Source organism: Pongo abelii, chromosome 1 (assembly GCF_028885655.2).
Source record: "Pongo abelii isolate AG06213 chromosome 1, NHGRI_mPonAbe1-v2.0_pri, whole genome shotgun sequence".
Taxonomy (NCBI): domain Eukaryota; kingdom Metazoa; phylum Chordata; class Mammalia; order Primates; family Hominidae; genus Pongo; species Pongo abelii.
Window position 1 is genome coordinate 174,521,743 of NC_071985.2, and position 22,365 is coordinate 174,544,107.

Sequence of the window (22,365 nt, forward strand, 5' to 3'; positions counted from 1 at the left end):
AGCGAAGTGCACAACTAACACATATATACACATTTTCTAGCCTCTCATTCAGATTGAGGTAGCCATTTGACTGAGTTGTGACCAGTGAAATGTAAGCAATGGACTAGTTGGGATTTCTCAGTCTGGTTGATACACCTGATACAGGTAGAGACATTTCCTCTCTTCTTCTTCCTACTACTTCTTGTCTGGAATATAGATGTCATGGCTGAAGCAATACTAGCTGACTCACAGGCATTAGGAAGGTGCCTGGAAAATTGTGGAGTCAGTGGTCCTGACACTTTTAAGCCATGGGACTAGAAGTTCTAGACTTCTCTCTCTCTCTCTCTGTGTGTGTGTGTGTGTATACATACATGTGTGCATATGTGTAATGCCTAACTGTAAAATGTGGTTGAGTTTTTACTTGTTTGCAGTTAATGCAAGTCCTAACTGATACAATGGTTAAAGGCATGGAGACTTGTATCTGAGACTGAGATATCAGAGAAAGTTTGATAAGAAAGACTATCCGAACAAAGTAAACAAGATAAAGTACCTACTGAACAATTACTATGGCCTAGAATGCCAGCTTCTATGTTTTTGATGTGCTCTGGCTGTTACAGAAGATAGAGTAAAGGAAATCCCATTGAGGATGACTTGGAAAAAGCCCCTATAGAGGCAAATAAGATAATGAAGAAAATAAATGAAGTCTTTGGGCCCGGTCAGGTACTTTTTTTGCCCTCCCTGGGAAAATAGAATCTGCCAATGCTGAAGCCAGGAAATTTAGGGCTGGAAACCAGATTCCAGATTGGAAGTCAGAGATGCAGAAAAGAATGAGAGACACAGAAAAGAACGCAGAAAAGAAAAAGATTAATTTGGCCAGGCACAGTGACTCATGCCTGCAATCCCAGCACTTTGGGAGGCCTAGGTGGGAGTATCACTTGAGCCCAAGAGTTTGAGGCAATACAGGGCATGGGCAATACAGGGAGACACCATTTCTGCAAAAAAAAAAAAAAAAAAAAATTAGCCAAACATGGTAGCATGCCATGCTTGGACCTCTGGTCCAAGCTACTTGTGGAGGCTGAGGTAAGAAGTGGGAAGATCGCTTAAACCCAGGAGATCAAGGCTGCATTGAGTCATGAGTGTGCCACTGCACTCCAGCCTGGATGGCAGAGTGAGACCCTGTCAAAAAAAAAAAAAAAAAAAAAAAGAAGAGGAAAGAAAGATTAATATATGGGGAATATTTTTCACTGATTGTGTAAATGAACATTGGAGTGAAACATTGAAATGAAAACAACAACAATAATATGTAGAATAAAAGTACATGATGATAACAGTATATATGTGAGGGAGCAACAGTGGAAAGCATTCTGAAGTCCCTGCATCTAGTCGTATCTGTCACATATTAATGAACCCACAGTAAACCAAAAAGAAAACCTTGAAAGAATCTTTTTGTTGACAAGGGAAAGTTCTTCTTTATTGAAGAAACCCAGCTAATAGGTGCAGAATGAAGGGTAAAATTAGAAAATCACTATTTTGCAAATCTTTAATGAAATAGTGGATGTAGTCAGCAATCATCAGTGACTGCAAAAAAAATCATTAGGTGAAAATTTATGAGTAACTTTATAATGCCATCAGTACAGCTGAAACACCTGAGCCCACAGATCAACCTCAACAGCACTCAAAATTGGATAATCAGGACAAGAACGGGGGAAGATGATGAATAGGAGACAGGGCTAATGTGCAGCTCCCACATGGATGGACAGAACAGTGTGTGCAGACTCACACCATGATCTTTTGCTCCAAGAACTACCACAGGAACGTACCGGGAAAACCAAAGGAATTCACAGATTTTTTGAAAGAAGTTGCACACTGCTGCAAATTCCATGAAACAGGCAAAAAAACTGTGAGTTCCCAAAGTGTGAGAGGAGGCAAACCTACCTCCAAACACATATCCCCACTGGGGAATCTGAAAATCCAGATCACAGGAGAAGGATTTAACTTTACCTAGAGATGAAACAGATTTAGGGGGTTGCATGAAATATAAAAGTGGAAGTGGCAGTGGGAAGTACCTTGCACATATTCCCAGTATCCAGCTTGAGCCCAGGGAAGCCATCCCTGACTATATCTCACTGGGGCCTTTGGGGAAGGCAGTCAGTGGAACTGGGAAGGTGTTGGGGGATGAAGAAAGGTCCCAACTGAAATTGGTAGTGGACTGGGCACAAATTTTCTTGAGTGGAGTCTGGGGGATGATCAGGTGCTGCTGGTATGAGTGAGCACAGGAGCTGCCACCAATGGAGTGGGCAGATGGGGAGGGGTGAGGTCTGGAAGCTGTGCTTATTCTCAGCTGGGTAGCTCATGGCCTCGGGCAAGGTCTGAGCAGGGCACTGTAGTGGAAGACCAATCTCTCCAAGTGCGTGGGAGCTGGATGAAGCCTCTCACTACCAGCTATCCACCACTTCCCTGGACACAGCAGAGGCAGCCATAATCCCCTCTGGAACGTAGTCCCATTGTCCTGAGAACCACCACCCACCCACCACAGTGGCCTTGGGTAGTAACAAGCCCTACCCAAGGAGAATCTGAGTGCAGACCTGTCTAACCCTGTCCCCACCTGATGGTATTGCCCTATTCACCTTGGTAGCTGAACACAAAACATGATCACTCTTCGGAGCTTTATGGCCCCACCCATTACCTGAGAAACCAAAATACTTACCCTGGCCATCTTACGGCAAGTTTAGAGCTCCCTACCACTATCATAGCTGGTGTTCTCTTGGAAGTGCCACCTATTGGCTGGAGGCCAACCAACTCAGGCTATTACAGCAACTCATGACAGAATAACCCTGATCCCAGAAAGGAGAAGACAACACCTAATTCCACTGCCTGCAACATCCTGGCTAACCAGAGGTTTTGAGTGTGTCCATGTGACAACTTCACTGCTAATAGAACCAGAATTCAAGAAAGCGACGATTTAGGCGTTAAGAAGAAATTATTTAGGCAGATAGTGAGGGTAAGGGAGTCCTTGGTAAGGCTTTCCTTTTAATGAAAAGCAGATCCAAAATCATCTTCTTTTCTAACAAAGAGCAGCCTGTAAAATTGAGCTGCAGACATAGACAAACAAGCTGGAAGCTTGCATGAGTGAATGCTGGCAGCTGTGCCATTAGGAAAAGGCTACCTGAGGGCTAGGCATGTCCAACATGGTGGCTCCATCTTCCCCTTTCCTTATCAACCATGTCCACAGTAAGGAACGACAACATGGCGCCATTTGCATAATAAAGACTCCATTAGCATAATAAGATTAGGGTGGGGGGCCAGCTTCCCCATGCGCTATGTAAATAAATGTGCCACGCCCGGTCCAACCAATCTTTGGCCCCTGTGTAAATCAGACACTGCCTCCTCAAGCCTGTCTATAAAATCCAGTGCACTGACGCAGGCCTGAAGTCCCACCCAGGCACCCCTCTCTCTCATAGGAGAGATAGCCGTTTTCCTTTCTCTTTTTTTTTTGCCTATTAAACCTATGCTCTTAACCTCACTCCACATGTGTTCATGTCCTTGATTTCCTTGGCATGAGGCAATGAACCTTGTATATTTACCCCAGACAACAATGCCACTTCAGCAAGTGCACTAAACATATCTACAACCAAGGATTCTCACAGAGTCTTATTTCACTCCCCTGCCACCTCCACTGCAACAGGTGCTGGTGTCCATGGCTGTAGACCTAAAGTCAGATCACATCACAGGACTTTTTTCAGACCACCAGCTCAGAGCCTCATAGCCCCACATGGTGGCTAGACTCAGAAGAGCAAAAACAATCACTAGATCCATGTGGTGGCTAGACGCAGAAGAGCAATAACAATCACTGCAGTCCAGCTCTCAGAAAGCCCCATCCCTTGGGGGAAGAAGAGAGCACTATATCAAGGGATTATCCCATGGGACAAGAGAATCTGAACAGCAGACGTTGAGTTTCAGACATCTCCACTGAAGTAGTCTCCCCAAATGAGAAGGACTCAGAAAAGTAATTCTGATTATATGACAAAACAGGGTTCTATCACATCCCCAAAATGTCACACCAGCTCCCTAGCAAGGGATCCAAACCAAGAATAAATCTCTGAATTGCCAGATACAGAATTCAGAAGATTGATTATTGAGCTACTCAAGGAGATACCAGAGAAAGGTGAAAACCAACTTAAAGAAATTTTAAAAAATACAGGATATGGATGAAAAATTCTCCAGAGAAACAAATATCATAAAGAAAAAAACAATTACAACTTCTGGAAATGAAAGACACACTTAGAAAAATACAGAATGCACTGGAAAGTTTCAACAATAGACTAGAACAAGTAGAAAAAAGAACTTCAGAGCTCAAAGACAAGGCTTTCGAATTAACCCAATCAAAGACAAAGAAAAAAGAATTTTAAAAAATCAACAAAGCCTTCAAGAAATTTGGGATTATGTTAAGCAGCCAAACCAAAGAATAATTGATGTTCCTGATGAAGAAGAGAAATCTAAAAGTTTGGAAAACTTATTTGAAGGAATAATTAAGGAAAACTTTCCTGGCCTCGCTAGAGATCTAGACATTCAAATACAAGAAGCTCAAAGGACACCTGGGAAATTCATCATAAAAAGATTATCACCCAGGCACATAATCATCACGTTATCTAAAGTGAAGGTGAAGGAAAGAATCTTAAGGGCTGTGAGACAAAGGCATCAGATAACCTAGAAAGGAAAACCTATCAGATTAATAGCAGACTTCTCAGCAGAAACCTTACAAGTCAGAAGTAATTGGGGTCCCATCTTTAGCCTCCTGAAACAAAATAATTGTCAACCAAGATTTTTGTATTCAGCAAAAGTAAGCTTCATAAATGAAGGAGAGAGAGTATTTTTCAGACAAACAAATGCTGAAAGAATTCACCATTACTAAGCCAGCACTACAAGAAATGCTAAAAGAGTTCTAAATCTTGAAACAAAACCTTGAAATACACCAAAATAGAACTCCCTTAAAGTGTAAATCTCACAGGGCCTATAAAACAATAACAAAATGGGGAAAAAAACAAGGTATCAAGGCAACAATGAACATGAGGAATAGAAAAGTACCTCACATCTCAATACTAATGTTGAATATAAATGACCTAAATGCTCCACTTAAGAGAGAGAGGATGGCAGAATGGGTAAAAATCCACCAACCAAGTATCTGCTGTCTTCAAGAGACTCACCTAACACATAAGGACTCAGACTTAAGGTAAAGAGTTGGAAAAAGATATTCCACACAAATGGAAACCAAAAGTGGGCAGGAGTACCTATTCTTATATCAGACAAAACAGACTTTAAAGCAACAACAGTAAAAATAGATAAAGAGTGACATTATATAATGATAAAAGAACTAGTCCAAGAGAAAAATGTTACAATCATAAATATATATGCACCTAATACTGGAGCTCCCAAATTTATAAAACAATTACTACTAGACCTAAGAAATGAGATAGACAGCAACACAGTAATAGTGGGGGAATTCAATACTCCACTGGCAGCACTAGACAGGTCATCAAGACAGAAAGTCAACAAAGAAACAACGGGTTTAAACTACACTCTAGAATAAATGGACTTAACAGATATTTATAGAACATTCTACCCAACAACTGCAGAATATATATTCTTTTCTTCAGCACTGTAACGTTCTCCAAGATAGACCATATGATAGGCCACAAAACAAGTCATAATAAATTTAAGAAAATCAAAATTATATCAAGTATCCTCTCAGACCACAGTGGAATACAACCAGAAATTAACTCCAAAAGGAATCCTCAACACTATACGAATACATGGAAATTAAATAATCTGCTCTTGAATGATCTTTGGATAAACAATAAAATCAAGATAAAAATGAAACAATTATGGAGGCTGAGGCAAGCAGATCACGAGGTCAGGAGATCAAGACCATCCTGGCTAACACAGTGAAACTCCGTCTCTACTAAAAAATACAAAAAATTAGCTGGGTGTGGTGGTGGGCACCTGTAGTCCCAGCTACCCCGGAGGCTGAGGCAGGAGAATGGTGTGAACCTGGGAAGCAGAGATTGCAGTGAGCTAAGATTGTGCCACTGCACTCCAGCCTGGGCGACAGAGCGAGACTGTCTTAAAAAAAAAAAAAATTAAACAATTATTTAAGCCGAACGATAATAGTGACACAACTTATCAAAACCTCTGGGATATAGCAAAAGCAGTGCTAAGAGGAAAGTCCATAGCATTAAATGCCTACATCAAAAAGTCTGAAAGAGCACAAATAGACAATCTAAGGTCATACCTCAAGGAATTAGAGAAACAAGAACAAATCAAACCCAAGCCCAGCAGAAGAAAAGAAATAAAGATCAGAGCAAAACTAAATGAAATTGAAGTAAACAAGCAAACAGAAATACAAAGGATAAATGAAACAAAAAGCTGGTTCTTTGAAAAGATAAAAAAATTGATAGACCTAGTGAGATTAACCAAGAAAAGAAGAGAGAAGATCCAAGTAAGCTCAATTAGAAAGGAAACAGAAGATATTACAACCAATACCACAGAAGTACTAGATCATTCCAGGCTACTATGAACACCTTTACATGCACAGACTAGAAAATATAGAGGAGATGGATAAATTCCTGGAAATATACAATGCTCCCAGATTAAATCAGGAGAAACAGAAACTCTGAACAGACCAATAACAAGTAGCAAGGTTGAAATGGTAATTTAAAAATTGCCAACAAAAAAAGTCTAGGACCAGATGGATTCACAGCTGAATTCCATCAGACATTCAAAGAAGGATTGGTACCAATCTTACTATTCCAAAAGATAAACAGGAAATCCTCCCTAAATCATTTGATGAAGCCAGTACCACCATAATTCCAAAAGGAAAGGGCATAACAAAAAAAGAAAACTACAGACCAATATCCCTGATAAACATAGATGCAAAAATCCTCAACAAAGTCCTAACTAACTGAATCTAGCAGCATGTCAAAAAAAATAATACACCATGATCAAGTGGGTTTCATACCAGGGATGCAGGGATAGTTTAACACATGCAAGTCACATAAACAGAACTAAAAACAAATATCATATGATCATTTCAATAGATGCTGAAAAAGCGTTTGACAAAAGCTAGCATCACTTTATGATTAAAGCCCTCAGCAAAACTGGCATAGAAGGGACTTACCTCAAAATAATAAAAGCCATCTATGAAAAAGCCACAGCCAACATTATACTGAATGGGGAAAAATGGAAAACTGAAACTGAAAACTGGAACAAGACAAGATTGCCCACTTTTACCACTTTTATTCAGTGTAGTACTGAAAGTCCTAGCCAGAGCAATCAGACAAGAGAAAGAAATAAAGGGCATTCAGATTGGTAAAGAGGAAGTCAAACTGTCGCTGTTCACCAATGATGTGATTGTATACCTAGAAAACCCTAAAAACTCGTCCAAACTGCTCCTAGATCTGATATATGAATTTAGTAAAGTTTCAGGTTACAAAATCAATGTACACAAATCAGTAGCGCTGCTATACATCAACAACAACCAAGCTCAGGAATAAATAAAGAACTCATTCCCTTTTACAACAGCTGCAAAAAATAAAATAAAACACTTAGGAATATGCCTAACCAAGGAGGTGAAAGATCTCTATAAGGAAATCTACAAAACACTGCTGAAAGAAATCATCAATGACACAAACAAATGGAAACACATCCCATGCTCATGGATGGGAAGAATCAATATTGTGAAAATGACCATACTGCCAAAAGCAATCTACAGATTCAATACAATTCCCATCAAAGTACCATCATCATTCTTCACAGAGCTAGGAAAAACAGTCTGAAAATTCATAGGGAACCAAAAGAAAGACCCAACATAGCCAAAGCAAGACTGAGCAAAAAGAACAAATCTGGAGGCATCACATTGCTGGACTTCAAACTATACTACAAGGCTGTAGTTACCAAAACAGTATGGTACTGGTATAAAAATAGGTACATAGACCATTGGAACAGAATACAGAATGCAGAAATAAAGCCAAATACTTACAGCCAACTGATCTTTGACAAAGCAAACAGAAACATAAAATAAGGAAAGGGCACCCTATTCAACAAATGGTGCTGGGATTATCGGCAAGCCACATGTAGAAGAATGAACTTGGATCCTCATTTCTCACCTTATACAAAAATCAACTCAAGATGGACTGAAGACTTAAATCTAAGACCTGAAACCATAAAAATGATGAAGACGGTATTGGTAAAACTCTTCCAGATGTTGGCTTGGCAAAGAGATCATGACCAAGAATGCAAAAGCAAATGAAACAAAAACAAAAATAAATAGATAGGATCTAATTAAACTAAAAAGCTTCTGCACAGCAAAAGAAATAATCAGCAGAGTAAACAGACAACCCACTGAATGGGGGAAAATATTTGCAAACTATACATCCAACAAAGGACTAATATCCAGAATCTACAGGGAACTCAAACAAATCAGCAAGAAAGAAAAACAAAAACAAATAACCCCATCAAAAAGTGGACAAATGACATGAATAGACAATTCTCAAAAGAAAATATACAAATGGCCAACAAACAGGAAAAAATGCTCAACATCTTTAATTATCAGGGAAATTAAAATTAAAACTACAATGAGATACCTACCACCTTACTCCTGCAAGAATGGCCATAATTAAAAAATCAAAAAATAATAGATGTTGGCATGAATGTGGTGAAAAGGGAACACTTTTACAACGCTGGTGGGAATGTAAACTAGTATTACTGCTATGGAAAACAGTGTGGAGATTCCTTAAAGAACTAAAAGTAGAACTACAATTTCATCCAGTAATCTCACTACTGGGTATCTACTCGGAGGAAAAGAAGTCATTATATGAAAAAGACACTTGCACACATGTTTGTAGCAGCACAATTTGCAATTGCAAGTATATGGAACCAGCCTAAATGCCCATCGACCAATGAGTGGACAAAGAAAATGTGGTATATATATACACTGTGGAATATTATGCAGCCATAAAAAGGAATGAAATAATGGCATTTGCAGCAACCTGGATGGAGTTGCAGACCATTATTCTAAGTGAAGTAAAACAGGAATGGAAAACCAAATATCATATGTTCTCACTTATAAGTGGGAGCTAAGCTATGAGGACACAAAGGCATAGGAATGATGGAGACTTTGGGGATTCGGGAGGAGGAGCATGAGGGATAAAAGACTACACATTGGGTCAGTGTACACTGCTTGGATGATAGGTGCACCAAAATCTCAGAAATTACCACTAAAGCACTTATCTATGTAACAAAAAACCACCTGTTTCCCAAAAAGTATTGAAACAAAAAATAAAATAAAAAAATAAAAATTAAAAAAGAAAGCTGACAATGAGCTTCCTGCCAAAAAAAAAAAAAAAAATCAGACAATCAGATTTTATGTGGGTTCTAATGAGATGCTATAGAGGTATAAAGAAGCCGCCTATGAAATATTGTTGTTCCCACCCCACCTGCCAAAAACACCTTGAATCTGGATCTCTTCAAGTCTCTAGGTCTACCTATCAGTTGACAGGAAATATAGAGGATAAAGAAATGTATTGAATGATATGACAAAGAGAGAATTAGCCAAACCCAAAATGTAGGAGAATTCTATATGACAAATGACCTGGTGTATCCATCAAGGTCCCACCAGGAAACAGATGGCACATTCAAATTAGGTAATTTGAGAAGGGCTTAGTAAAAAGACTACTTACAAACATTTGGGTGGGATACAGGGAAACCACAAGGTAAAAAGAGATAGCACAGGATCCCAGAGCTAATTACAACTCATGAGACATTATCATTTTAGGGAGAAAGGAACAGGGGAGGAGTAGTTACTGTAACAGAGGATACATAGGGAGAGAGAGAGGGAAGGAAGGGAGAGAGAACAAAAGCCATGGAGAGGGCCTTTTTCCGGTGGCTGTTACCTTGCACTGAAGGACACAACAAGGTTGCCAAGAAATATTGCACACTGATGTTAGAATGGTGGTCACACTCGGCTGGGCACGGTGGCCTATGCCTGTAATCCCAGCACTTTGGGAGGCCAAGGCAGGTGTATCATCTGAGATCAGGAGTTCAAGACCAGCCTGGCCAACATGGCGAAACCTTGTCTCTACTAAAAATACAGAAAAAGAAAAAAAAAAAATTAGCCAGGCATGGTGGCAGGCACCTGTAATCCCAGCTACTTGGGAGGCTGAGGCAGGAGAATCACTCAACCCAGGAGGCAGAGGTTGCAGTGAGCCAAGGTTGTGCCATTGCACTCCAGCCTGGGCGACGAGAGTGAAACTCCATCTTAAGTACCCTAAAACTTAAAGTATAATAATAATAAAATAAAATAAAAATTAAAAAAAAAGAAAGAAAAGAATGGTGGTTACACTCTATTTGGAATAAGATAGAAGATACAGTAAGAAAGATCTAATTTTTACACAAATAAAGAATCTCTTAATTTTAACTACCTGTTTTCAACGTGGAATTGAGTATTGATATATGAGGCATATTCTGAATCCAGGACTAACACAATAGATTCCAACTGGTGTTCTTGTGTTCAGTCCCCGCCTTCCAGCTCTTCTCCACTTAGTGGGCAGTGTGTTTGAAAAGTACAAATCTGTTTCTGGGGTCAAACTGCTTGAAAACCTTCAGTTGCCCTTTCAACAGAGATTTTCAGCCTGCTTAATAAGACACTCCATGATTTAGCACTTTCTTGTCCCTCCAGTCCTTCTTTCCTTAAATGGCTCTATCCCAGACACATGGGGGCATCCTTGGAATGCTACCAGCTTTCTTCCTGGTGGACATTCACATATGTGGTTCCTATGGTCTGTAAGTTGTTTAGGGATCAGTTATAGGAATGAGAAGCAATTCTAGTTAGATTAAATAGTAAAGGATTTATTTATCGCAGGATATTACATGATCCCAGAAGCAATGGCAAGCTGGGAAAATGAGACTCTGAGACAACCCCAAGAGCTGCAGGCAGCTCTGGCCACCTTGGGGGCTTTTGTCTCTCTTGCCGTCAGGGAGCTGGCAGCCAAATTGGGAAGCTGCCCCTGTAGCAGCTCTCTGCCAGGATCAAAAACCCACCAAAACCAGCAAACAGCCGCAACCTAGAAACTGAAATAACCAGGAAGCCACCAAAATCAAGAAGTGCCTTGTGGCAGCCAGACCTCCATCCACGAGGAGCTTACCAACCAGCAGAAGCCACAGAAGCAGGGAGGTGAGGCCACTGCAGCACCTCTATCTTCCAAATCCCACAGGAATGCACTGACTGATGGAGCTAATTCACATTCAGAACTCATACTACAAAGAAACCCGGAAAATGTGGCTTTTAGCTTTCCAGACTAACACAGTAGAAGAAGGTTGGAGTTATTGAGTGCCAGTGGACGACATCTGCATAGCCTGGAACACTCTGTTCTACCACTTCCCCTGGCCCAGTACTACTCATCCTTAGGTCTTGGGTTACACTCCACTTGCTTAAGAAGATGTTCCCTGCCCCACAGTCTGTCTAGATGCCCCACCTCATCCCCAGCCCCTGCTGAGAATACCCACCACATCGCCCTGTGATTTTCCATTGCAAATTATACTCACCACCCTCTAAGAACTGGTCAGCCTTCCCTGCTAAACTCCATCACGGCAGGAAGTGTATCTATCTTGAACACCCCGGTATTCTCAATAGCTTGCCCAGTGTCTGGAATGTGACAATCTCTTCATGTGAAATGAACGCATGTGTTGATTGTATAAATAAATGAATGCACAAAGGAGAAGATCAGGGCGAGTTTTGTGGGAACAGTTTGAAATAAGGCGATAATGACATCGGTTGGAGAAGAGTTCTTTCAACATGGGGAGGGTTGCAATCTCTATGATTCGTTTTTTGCAGGGAGTGGATACACTCAGTATAAAATGTAGTAGGTCCCCTAAGTTGCTGGCAAACCTGGATATCATCTGGAAAAAATCTATCATGTTTTAAAAAACAAATTTTCTTCAGCAGCCTTGAATGAAATCAAATTCTCGGAAGGGAACGACGCTTCCCACTCACAGGCGTCTGTTGTCAATAAGGAATGTTGTTCCCTGGAGTATTTGCCTCTGAGGAGGCTGGCGCGTGCCTGGCCACTTCATAAGATCAACGAGATGCTCAAGAGCCTCAAAATGCAGGAATTGTCTTTGTTCAGAGGTTGCCTGCTGCCCAGTCCTCAGAACAGACTGAATCCCAGAGAGGGAACATTTCCCATGCAGCCCTTGGAGGGCTCTGGTTTGAATACAGACTCACTTCTCCAAGGATTTGAACTGACAGCTTGTTTGTGAAGGTTGGGTCTGTGTGGAAGCCATGATACTGAAGAGTTTTACTTTTCAGAAGAAAGAGCCTGAAGACCAGGTACATGTGTGGCTCAGCAATGCCTAGGCTCTGGCAAAATTGGTGGTAAAATCAGCCTGTTAGGAGCTCCTTTCCTCTAAGCAGACGTACCAGCGACATTGGAGGAATCAAGGTCTTATCTCAAACAGATGCAGAACTCATTCTGGGATATCCAGCTCCTCTGCATTTTGCCCCAGTGACCTGACTACAGTTGGAAGTGTTAGCACGGTGAGTTCAGAGGCAGCCAGGAGGGAATGAAGCCAGAGGAAGCAACTGGGGCTGATCAAGGGAAAACCACTGCTATGGGGCTTGGTTTTGACACCTGTTGTCTAGGGTCATAGCTTTCTCCCAAAATACGTTACCATGATCAACAAAACTGAAGTTTGAAAGGTCACATAGAAAAGAAACATTAACAGTAAATCGTCTGAGCACAGTGGCTCATGCCTGTAATCCCAGGACTTTGGGAAGCTGAGGTGGGTGGATCACTTGAGGTCGGGAGTTCAAGACCAGCCTGGCCAACATGGTGAAACCCCATCTCTACTAAAAATTAGCGGGGCATGGTGGCGTGCACCTGTAATCCCAGCTACTCCAGAGGCTGAAACATGAGAATCACTTGAACCTGGGAGGCAGAGGTTGCAGTGAGCTGAGATTGCACCACTACACTCACTCCAGCCTGGGTGATAGAGCGAGACTCTGTCTAAAACACACACGCACGCACACAATAAATCCATAGTGTATATATATGTATATGAATATGTAATAACGTAGCTATTTATAAAACATCAATAAGTAGTGTTCATGGGCATGTGTAAAATATTGAGGGTCTACTTGTACCTCATAATTGATTCATTCACTCCCAAATCCTCCATATCCCCCGTGAGTCGTCCTTTCTTTTCTTTTTTTTTTTTTTGTTTTTTTTAGGATTTTCAATTTTTTATTTTTTATTTTATTTTATTTTTTTTAATTATTATTATACTTTAGGTTTTATGGTACATGTGTGTAATGTGCAGGTAAGTTACATATGTATACATGTGCCATGCTGGCGCGCTGCACCCACTAACTCGTCATCTAGCATTAGGTATATCTCCCAATGCTATCCCTCCCCCCTCCCCCCACACCACAACAGTCCCCGAAGTGTGATGTTCCCCTTCCTGTGTCCATGTGTTCTCATTGTTCAATTCCCACCTATGAGTGAGAATATGCGGTGTTTGGTTTTTTGTTCTTGCGATAGTTTACTGAGAATGATGATTTCCAGTTTCATCCATGTCCCTATAAAGGACGTGAACTCATCATTTTTTATGGCTGCATAGTATTCCATGGTGTATATGTGCCACATTTTCTTAATCCAGTCTATCATTGTTGGACATTTGGGTTGGTTCCAAGTCTTTGCTATTGTGAATAATGCTGCAACAAACATACGTGTGCATGTGTTTTTATAGCAGCATGATTTATAGTCCTTTGGGTATATACCCAGTAATGGGATGGCTGGGTCAAATGGAATTTCTAGTTCTAGATCCCTGAGGAATCGCCACACTGACTTCCACAAGGGTTGAACTAGTTTACAGTCCCACCAACAATGTAAAAGTGTTCCTATTTCTCCACATCCTCTCCAGATGGCTTCTTGCTCTGTCACCAGGCTGGAGTGCTGTGGCGCGATCTCAGCTCACTGCAACCTCTGACTCCCTGTTTCAAGCAATTCTCCTGCCTCAGCCTCCTGAGTAGCTGGGATTACAGGCACGCACCACCACATCCAGGTAATTTTTGTATTTTTTTTTTTAGTAGAGACTGGGTTTCACCATGTTGGCCAGGATGGTCTCGATCTCCTGACCTTGTGATCCACCCACCTCGGTGTCCCAAAGTGGTAGGATTACAGGCGTGAGCCACCGTGCCTGGTCTAGTCGTCCTTTCTTACTAACAAATCTATAACACTTTTTATCTATTTTATTGGTGCTACTACTTTCCTTGTTACTACTACCTTGGTTTAGAATAGTTGTTAAGGGACAGAGCTCAGGAGTCAGACTTTCTCAGTTTAAATTCCAATTCCACCACTTGCTGCTGTGTGACCTAGATAAAAATTAACTTAATTTTTTCCTGTCTCAGCTTCTACTCTGTAAAATGGAGATTAAAATATCTCTAACCACATGGAAGTGTTATGGGAATTAAATGAGGTAATCCATATGGTATTTAAAACAATGTTTGGCATATTGCAACTCCTCCATGCTATTTGTTATCCTTCTTACAATTATTGCTATTAATACTCATTGGTAGCACCCTTACTGTTTAGAGGCACTGCCTTCATGGATTTTGTGTAGTAAGTCAAATTTATGGTTCAAATGATAGCTGGCTCAAAAATATTTCTCTCTCATTCTCCATTCTAGGGCTTTAACTACAGCAAGTGAGAGTAGGTTGAGTTCAGGATAAACTAGAAATTAAGAAACTGAATTTACCAACTAAACATCCATATTTCACAGAAAGGAACCATAGCATTAAATTAAGTAGGTTGCCTTGAGTAGCAAGCAAAAAATCCTGCACAAATTAGCTTAAGCTGGAAACTTAAGAATTGGTTCACATAGCACCTGTCCAACTGTAGGGTGGGCTTCAGGGTTGGTTGATTCAGTGATTCAGTGATACCATTGTGGTCTTAGGTTCTTTCCATCTCTCCCTTCTGCCCTCAATAGCACTGGTTTCTTCCCAAGTCTAGTTCCCCTTGTAATCAGATGGTGGCTGCTAATGGCAATTGGGATATATGTCTTTTTTCACATCCAGTGAAGGAGAGAAAGAGACCTGATACCCATGAAAAATCTTTTACTAGAGTGTTTAGGAGCCTCCCCTCATGACACAGGGGCTTACATTGTCTCAAACCTTCCCATATCCACCTGGCAAGGAGAATGATGTTAGCAAGGTTTACTTAGAGCAATCAGCTGGGATGTAATGGACACTGGAGACTCAGCCTCAGTGGCCTCTGTGGGGATCACATGACAAGGCTTCCAGGTGGTGCAGGGGCTTGTCAACTTTGATGTTGCTTGACTGTCAACAAATGGGGCTGTTTGGTTTATCAATTGCTGAACAGCAAACAACAAAACTGGCTTGAACATACTATCATTTTACTATATCTCACCATTTATGGGTTATAAATTCAGACAGGGCTTAGCCTGGAGATACTTAGGCTTCATAGAGCTTTGACTGGGGCTACTCAGCGGTATTCGGGGGGCAGCTGGTCTGGTCTGAGGATCCTGGGATGTCATCACTCACATGCCTGGCACCCCGGTGGGGACAGGTGGAGACTGGGCTGGGCTTGGCGGGACCCCTCTCCCTCTCCATGTGGTCTCTCCAGCAGGGTAGATGGACTCATCCCATGGTGCCTCAGTTTGCTACCCTCCTATGAGTGACAGAGAAATTGTGAAATGAAAGACAATTCAAATGATTTGAAATGTCATCTTCAGTACACATAATTAACATAAAGCAATGGGCATGCAATTTTTAATAACAGGTCATTTGTTTCTCTCTATGCCCACCAAATAGATGTGTCCATGTTTTTTTTAAATATCAATTTGAAGAGGTGCTACTTTGCCATCCTGTCCAAGGTGCCATCATCACTACTCGCCCTGTGGGAGTGAGCTATGGGGCTCTCTTCCTTTCTCAACAGCCCACTTGGTCTAGGGCACCAACCCGTGTCTCTCATGGTCTCCCAGCAACCTCCAATCTGATCTTGCTTCTTCCAGTCTCACTTCCTGCCACTCATCCTCCATAGTTTTCCTGTGGTTTTTCTGAAACACAAATCTGCTTAGACTATTCCCTTGCCTAAATTCAATTTTAGGGTCTCTTTTACCAACCAGATAAAGTTCAGACTCTGGCATGGCTCAAAAGTTCCTTCACAAGTTGTTCCTATCCCAGGTCAAATTCCCCAGTTATCACTGGGATATATGCTCCAAGGGGGCAAGCATCTCTGTTGTTCACTGCTTTCTCCTCTAGCACCTCGACTGATACTAGCACATAGTAGGTTCTTAATAAGTATTTCTGGAAGGAAGGAAAAAATAGAAAAAGAGAGGAATGGGGGAGGGAAAGAAGAAAGGAAGAATGTTAGTTCCTATAGCATGCTATACTTTATCTATTGAAATGTTCATCTCCAGTTTAATGTCTACCTTCCTCACTAGATTGTAAGGGCCAAGGGGGTAACTAATATGTCATATTCACTACTCCTAGCATAGTGCCTGACATCAAGTTGGTGCCCAAAAAATATCTTTAAAGTCAATGAATTTATTCATAACAATGTGTTTTGTGCTTAAGTCACATACAAAGAGGGGTGGAAGCCAGCGGGAAGGCCATCTGATCTTCCGGAGACCACGGATAGGTATGGGAAGGGGGCAGGACATGAACGAATCCTTGGAAGGAAATGACCCATGGCTGAGAAATTGGTCCCCTTTAGGCCTATGGCCCTGGAAGGTTGAATACTATGCTCAGTCCTAATATCCATTTTGTATATCCAGTTTTCTTATTTGGCATGAGTATCCAACCCTGCCAGTATTTTTCCAAGAGAGTGAGTATTTTGAAGTGATGCGTGAACTGCCTTGCCTCAGCCTCCTGGAATGTGACCTCATTCCTTCCCCAGGTCGGTCCCCTCATTAATCACCCTGCCCAGTCCTGCTCTATCAGGCAGGCTGCCAGGCATGCAGCTGGCATGGGAGCTCCCAGTTCAGGGGCTGAGGCAGGCTTTGCTGTTTAAGAGCATGAACTTCAGGGACAACACCAGGGTTTCAATCTTGAATCCATCCCTTACTAGCTGTATGATCTTGGGCAAGTTTCTTATCTGTCTAAGCCTTGACTTCATCAGATGGAAAGTGGAGCTAATAGCACCTAAATTCACATTGTGTTTGTGAGAATAAGATAATCCTTGAGCCTATATCACAGAAAGTTCAATAATTGCTGAGTCTTATTTTTCTAATCAAGGACTTCTCTTGCCTTTTGGCAGGTTGTGAATTTCTCTGGGATGGAGCAGAAATAGAGGGAGGGAAGAGGAAGGGAATGTGGCATACACTGAGAACCTGTGTCATATCAGATGCTCTGGTGGCATGTCTGCATAACATTAGCCCCATCTTCCAGTGAAAGGAATGCAGATGGTAGAATAGACAAATCCGGGTTGAAATCCAGGCTCTGAAACTCACTTGCTGTGTGAGTCTGGGCAAAGGTCTTCCCCTCTAAGCCTCAGTTTCCCGCCAATTGTGGCAGTATCTACTTGGTATTCATGCTGTATGGATTGCATGAGCTAACATCATGTAAAAATCCTTAGGCAGATGATGCTCTGTAAATGTGAGTTTCTTCATTCCCAAGGGGACAGCTGGTTGACAGAAGGACTTGAATAGAGAGAGGGAGAACATGGGGACATGCCAGAAGGGAGTACCCTTTGGGCATCAGGATGCTGGAGGGGACACACTTCTCTAACCCCCCTGAGAACTGGGCTGCTATAAATGGCATGAGTAGACCTCTCCTTTGGGCTGGCAAAAAGACTCAGATGGCTGGCTCCCTCCCTCCCCAACATTTCTGGGCCTAGGGCATGGGAGAGGATGGTAATGACAGAGCAGAAAGAAGTCCAAACAGCAGTTTTAAATGTCAGCACATCTGGATTTTGGCTCTGGCTCTAGCATTTATTAGCCATATGACTTTGGACAAGCCCTCGTGATCTCCCTGAGCCTCAGTTCCCCATCTAAAATGGGGATAATATCAGGTGTCTTCTGATTATCTATTGTGGCATCCACAAACCACCCTAAACCTTAATGGCTTACAACAATTATCACCTCTCAGGGTTCGTGTTGACTGGACTCAGCTGGGTGGTTCTTGCTTGGGGTCTAGCGCAGCTGCAGTCAGATGGCCCGAGGGGCTGGACTTATCCAAAGGCTTGACTGGGCTTGATGTCCAAGGTGGCTTTTTTACTCACCTGGGCTGGGAAGCCTGAAAGTCTGGAGACTGGTTGGACACCTCTCTTGCCATGTGTCGTCTCTAGCTGGGACTTCTTCTTAGAGTAGTCAGACTTCTCACAAGGCAGCTGGCTTCCCATAGAGCAGGCATGCCAAGATGCCAAGGCAGAAACAAAATGGTTACCTCTGACCTAGCCTTGGAAGTCCCTTTGTGTCACTTCTGCTACATTCTAGTGGCTATAAATGAGATACGGGCCCAGCCCAGATTCAAGGGGAAGTGAAGGGAGGAGTGTCAAAGATTTTCCACCATCTTGAACCCACCACACCACATATCCCATGTACCTCGCAGGTCTGTTGTGAAGATGAGAAGCAATGGCATGCATGAAAGCCCTTAGTGTAAACCATTACAGAGACATGAGGTTATTGTTCCATGTCCATCCTTTTCTCTCTTCCCTAAATCAGGCACTCATCCATCCTTTCTATCCTGTACCAGTAGCCTCCAGAGTAGCCTCTTTGCCTTTTGTGTCTCCCTGTCAAATTTATCCTCCACAAATGCCTGCCTATATGTCTATCCCGGGTGAAAAACTATCACTAGCTTCACGACGTGGCTGTTACTTACCCGTGCAGGCTTGACTGGCCATATGCTCCCAATTCCCCAGCCATATTACTCTGTTCCAACCTTTGGCACCTTTGCTCACACCATTCTTTCTTTCCAGACCTCTCTTCTCTTTCCATTTCTGCCCAAACTCCAACCCTTCTGGTTAAACCTGTCCTCGTGTTTTAAGATTCCCTGCAAATATCATCCCTTTGTCTAGCTAACAACTCTTGCCCTCACTACTGCTGCACATACCTGTTGAACTCAAGTTCCCCCTCTGTGTGCTCCCCTAAATCCTGTGTTCACTGCAGACTGGTCTCACCATTCCTCAAAGGGCTAAGCACAGTCCTGACTCAGGGCCTTTGCACGTGTTGTTCCCTCTGCCTGGGATGCTCATTTCCTAAATATTCACTAAATATCTGGCTTCCTTACTTCATTCAGGTCTCTGTTCAAATCTTGCCCCTCAGAAAGTCCTGCCTGACCAGCCAATCTGAGATAGCACAGCCTCCCTCACTCTCCCACCCCGTAACCTGCTTCTTTTCCTTCAGAGCACTTGTCATCTGTCTAGGGCCCATGCAATACAGAGCTGCAAGAGCCAACTGTGTGAATCACTCCCAAATTGGCACTCAGTGACACCATGTTGACAGCTTGAAATTGGTCACAGGGAGAGTACACTAAGCCCCCTCCTGCCCTCAATTTAGAATCTCTGATGGAACTCATCATCTTCATCTCACTTAACAGGGATAGTGAAATGACTGGTTCAAGGTCACACAGCCAGTTAATGAAAACATTAGGCAATTTGGTTTTAAGAAGGAACTCAGAAACCAGTTGCTTGAGTTCAAATCCTGACTTTGCCATTGACTAGCTACTTGAAAATCACCAAAGGCTACAAATTAGGGTACTTTCTTTTTTCTCCTGGAGAACTTGTTTTCAAACACCTATGTGAATACTATTCTGTGTTTATTTCATTATTGTGTATCTCTCTCACTAGATCATAATTTTCACAAAGGCAGAGACTTTACTAATGCTTAGTCCCAGCATCTAGTGCCATGCCTGACACAAAGTATATGCTCAATAATGTTTGTTGAATGAACAAACAAACATACAAACCAACCAATGAGAAACAATAATCACACCCAGTTGTAAACTGAGCCTTTGAAAGAAGACATTGGCTCTCTTTTCATCTTTTGTGCTCAGCATACAGCCTGGCACATAGAAGGAGCTCAAGGAACGTTGATAAACAGAGAATACCCTCTGAAGAGGGCTGTATCTAGGTCAAATCCAGCTACTCTCTGATAAGCATAAAAAACTGCACCAGACGACTCCGCTGGTATTTCCATTATGCACCAAACAGAAACCTACAGGAACTCAGGCAAGAAAAAAGCACTGGCTTGGGAGGCAGGAGCCTGGGTTTTTAATCCCAGCATAACTGTGCCTGCTATGTGGCCTCAGACAAGTCACTTCTCCAACCCAGGCCTTAATTTTCCTATTGGTAAAATGGGGTGATTGGAAGTAGATGATGGGGTCCCTTCTAACTCAGAACTGTGGTTGAATTTATGTCTGGATCTGCCCCAGGCAGGACTGCTCTAAAGTAGCAGGAGGTGGCTGATGGACAGAACTGGCCTTCTACAGGTTCAGGAGGCAGGATGTGGCCAGGATGCCACAGTTGGAAGATAGCACAGCTATCCCAGAGTCTGGGACACCTCAGAGCTGTGGGATGGGCCCCTCTCTCCTTCTCCGGTCTCTACCTCTGCCCAGAAACCATTCCAGCTCCTCCCACCTGCCTTCATATGGCACCTGACTTGAGGCTTTCCTGAGAACAGTTAGAGCACTGGCTGCTTTACCTACTGGAGCAGGACGTGAATAGGAAGGCTCTGATACAGGGAGGAGCAGAGAGACGTGTTACATCTTGGTAACTTTGGCTTGTGTATAAACAAACAGGTTGGCTAAGTTGGTCAGCCAGCACCTTGTTTCCTGTTATTTATGTTACATAGAGCATAAGCAGTTCAGAGCAATTGAAAGAGCCCTGATTTGGATAATAGAAACTACCATTTATTGAGCATTTATTGTGTGCCAGGTGCTGCTTTAAGCTAAGGGTCAGCAAACTACACTGGCCAAATTCTTTTTGTGTGATCCACGGGCTGAGACACTTTTAAATTTTGAGACAGGGTCTGGCTGTGTCACCCGGCTGGACACAATCACAACTCACCTCACTGCAACCTCTGCCCCCTGGGCTCAAGCCAACCTCCCATCTCAACCTCCCGAGTAGCTGTGACTACAGGCACATGCCACAACGCTGGGCTAATTTTTGGATTTTTTTAAAGATGGGGTTTTGTTACGTTGTCCATGCTGGTCTCAAACTCCTGAGCTCAAGTGATCCACCCTCCTTGGCCTCCCAAAGTGCTAGGATTACAGGTGTGAGCCATTGAGCCTGGCCGACATGTTGTTTACATTGTTAAATAATTATATAAGTACTTCATAATTATCTTGAATTTTTTTTTCATTTTTATTTTTTATTTATTTATTTTTTTAGACAGGGTCTTGCTCTGTCACCCAGGCTGGAGCGCAGTGGCGCCAACACGGCTCACTGTAGCCTCGACCTCTCGGGCCTAAGTGATCCTCCCACCTCAGCTTCCCAAGTAGCTGGGACCGCGGGCACACACAACCACACCTGACTAAATTTTGAAGTTTTTGTAGAGATAGGGTTTTGCCATGTTGCCTGGCTGGTCTCGAACTCCTGGGTTCAAGCTACCGCCCGCCTCAGCTTCCCAAACTGCTGGGATTACAGGCATGAGCCATTGCACCCAGTCTCATCTTGAATTTTGATCCTTAGCACACAAAGCCTAAATTGTTTATCTAGCCTCTAACTAACTAGTTTGCTAACCAACCCCTGCTCCAACTTTTTTTTTTTTTTTTTAACATGGATTAACTCCTAATCCTCACAATAACTCTGTGAAGTAGGTTAACTATTATTATCTCCATTTTACAGATGAGCAAATAGAGGCAGGGCGAGTTTAAATGATTTATTGAGGTCAAATCGCTAGTAAATGGCAAAGGCAAAATTTGAACTCAGGCAACTGGTTTCTGAGTTCCTTCTTAAGACCAAACTGCCTAATGTTTTCACTAACTGGCTGATGATCTTGAGCAAGTCATTTCACTGTCCCTGTTAAGTGAGATGAAGGTGATGAGTCCCACCAGAAATTTAAAACTGAGGTCAGGAAGGTCCTTGAAATGAATTTCAGGGAGTCTGTGACACTGGAATCTGTGCAAAATATACTGTCTTTGTGCACAGTTGCATTTATTTGAAGAGAGAATCTATCACTGTCTTCAGAAATGGATTCTGTGACTCAAAACAGATTGGAACTACTGGACTAGCTTTCTTGGAAGGCTATCTCCAGCCTTAACATTCTTCGATGTTATTTATTTGGATTTTTTCCTCATGTGCTATCTCTTTAGGTTGTCTTTTCTGCCCAAATGTTATTTATTTCAGATGTCTTTTAAAATGCAAATGTTATCTA

The 22,365-nt window shown here is 42.3% G+C and overlaps 1 protein-coding gene and 1 long non-coding RNA gene across 3 annotated transcripts in view; one reads left to right on the plus strand and one right to left on the minus strand.

The window, feature by feature from the left end:
• The window catches only part of LOC134759507 (uncharacterized), a 134,275-nt gene that overhangs the window by 102,237 nt on the left and 9,673 nt on the right, over positions 1-22,365 (minus strand). The window lies entirely within an intron of this gene.
• The window catches only part of TACSTD2 (tumor associated calcium signal transducer 2), a 41,818-nt gene that overhangs the window by 8,900 nt on the left and 10,553 nt on the right, over positions 1-22,365 (plus strand). Inside the window, exon 2 of one of the 2 annotated variants that reach the window (XM_063712176.1) lies at positions 13,954-14,094. The gene's annotated coding sequence lies outside the window, so the exon portion shown is untranslated. Of the gene's footprint in view, positions 1-13,949; positions 14,095-22,365 lie in introns of those variants that run through there. The other variant, XM_002810766.5, reaches the window with a different exon arrangement.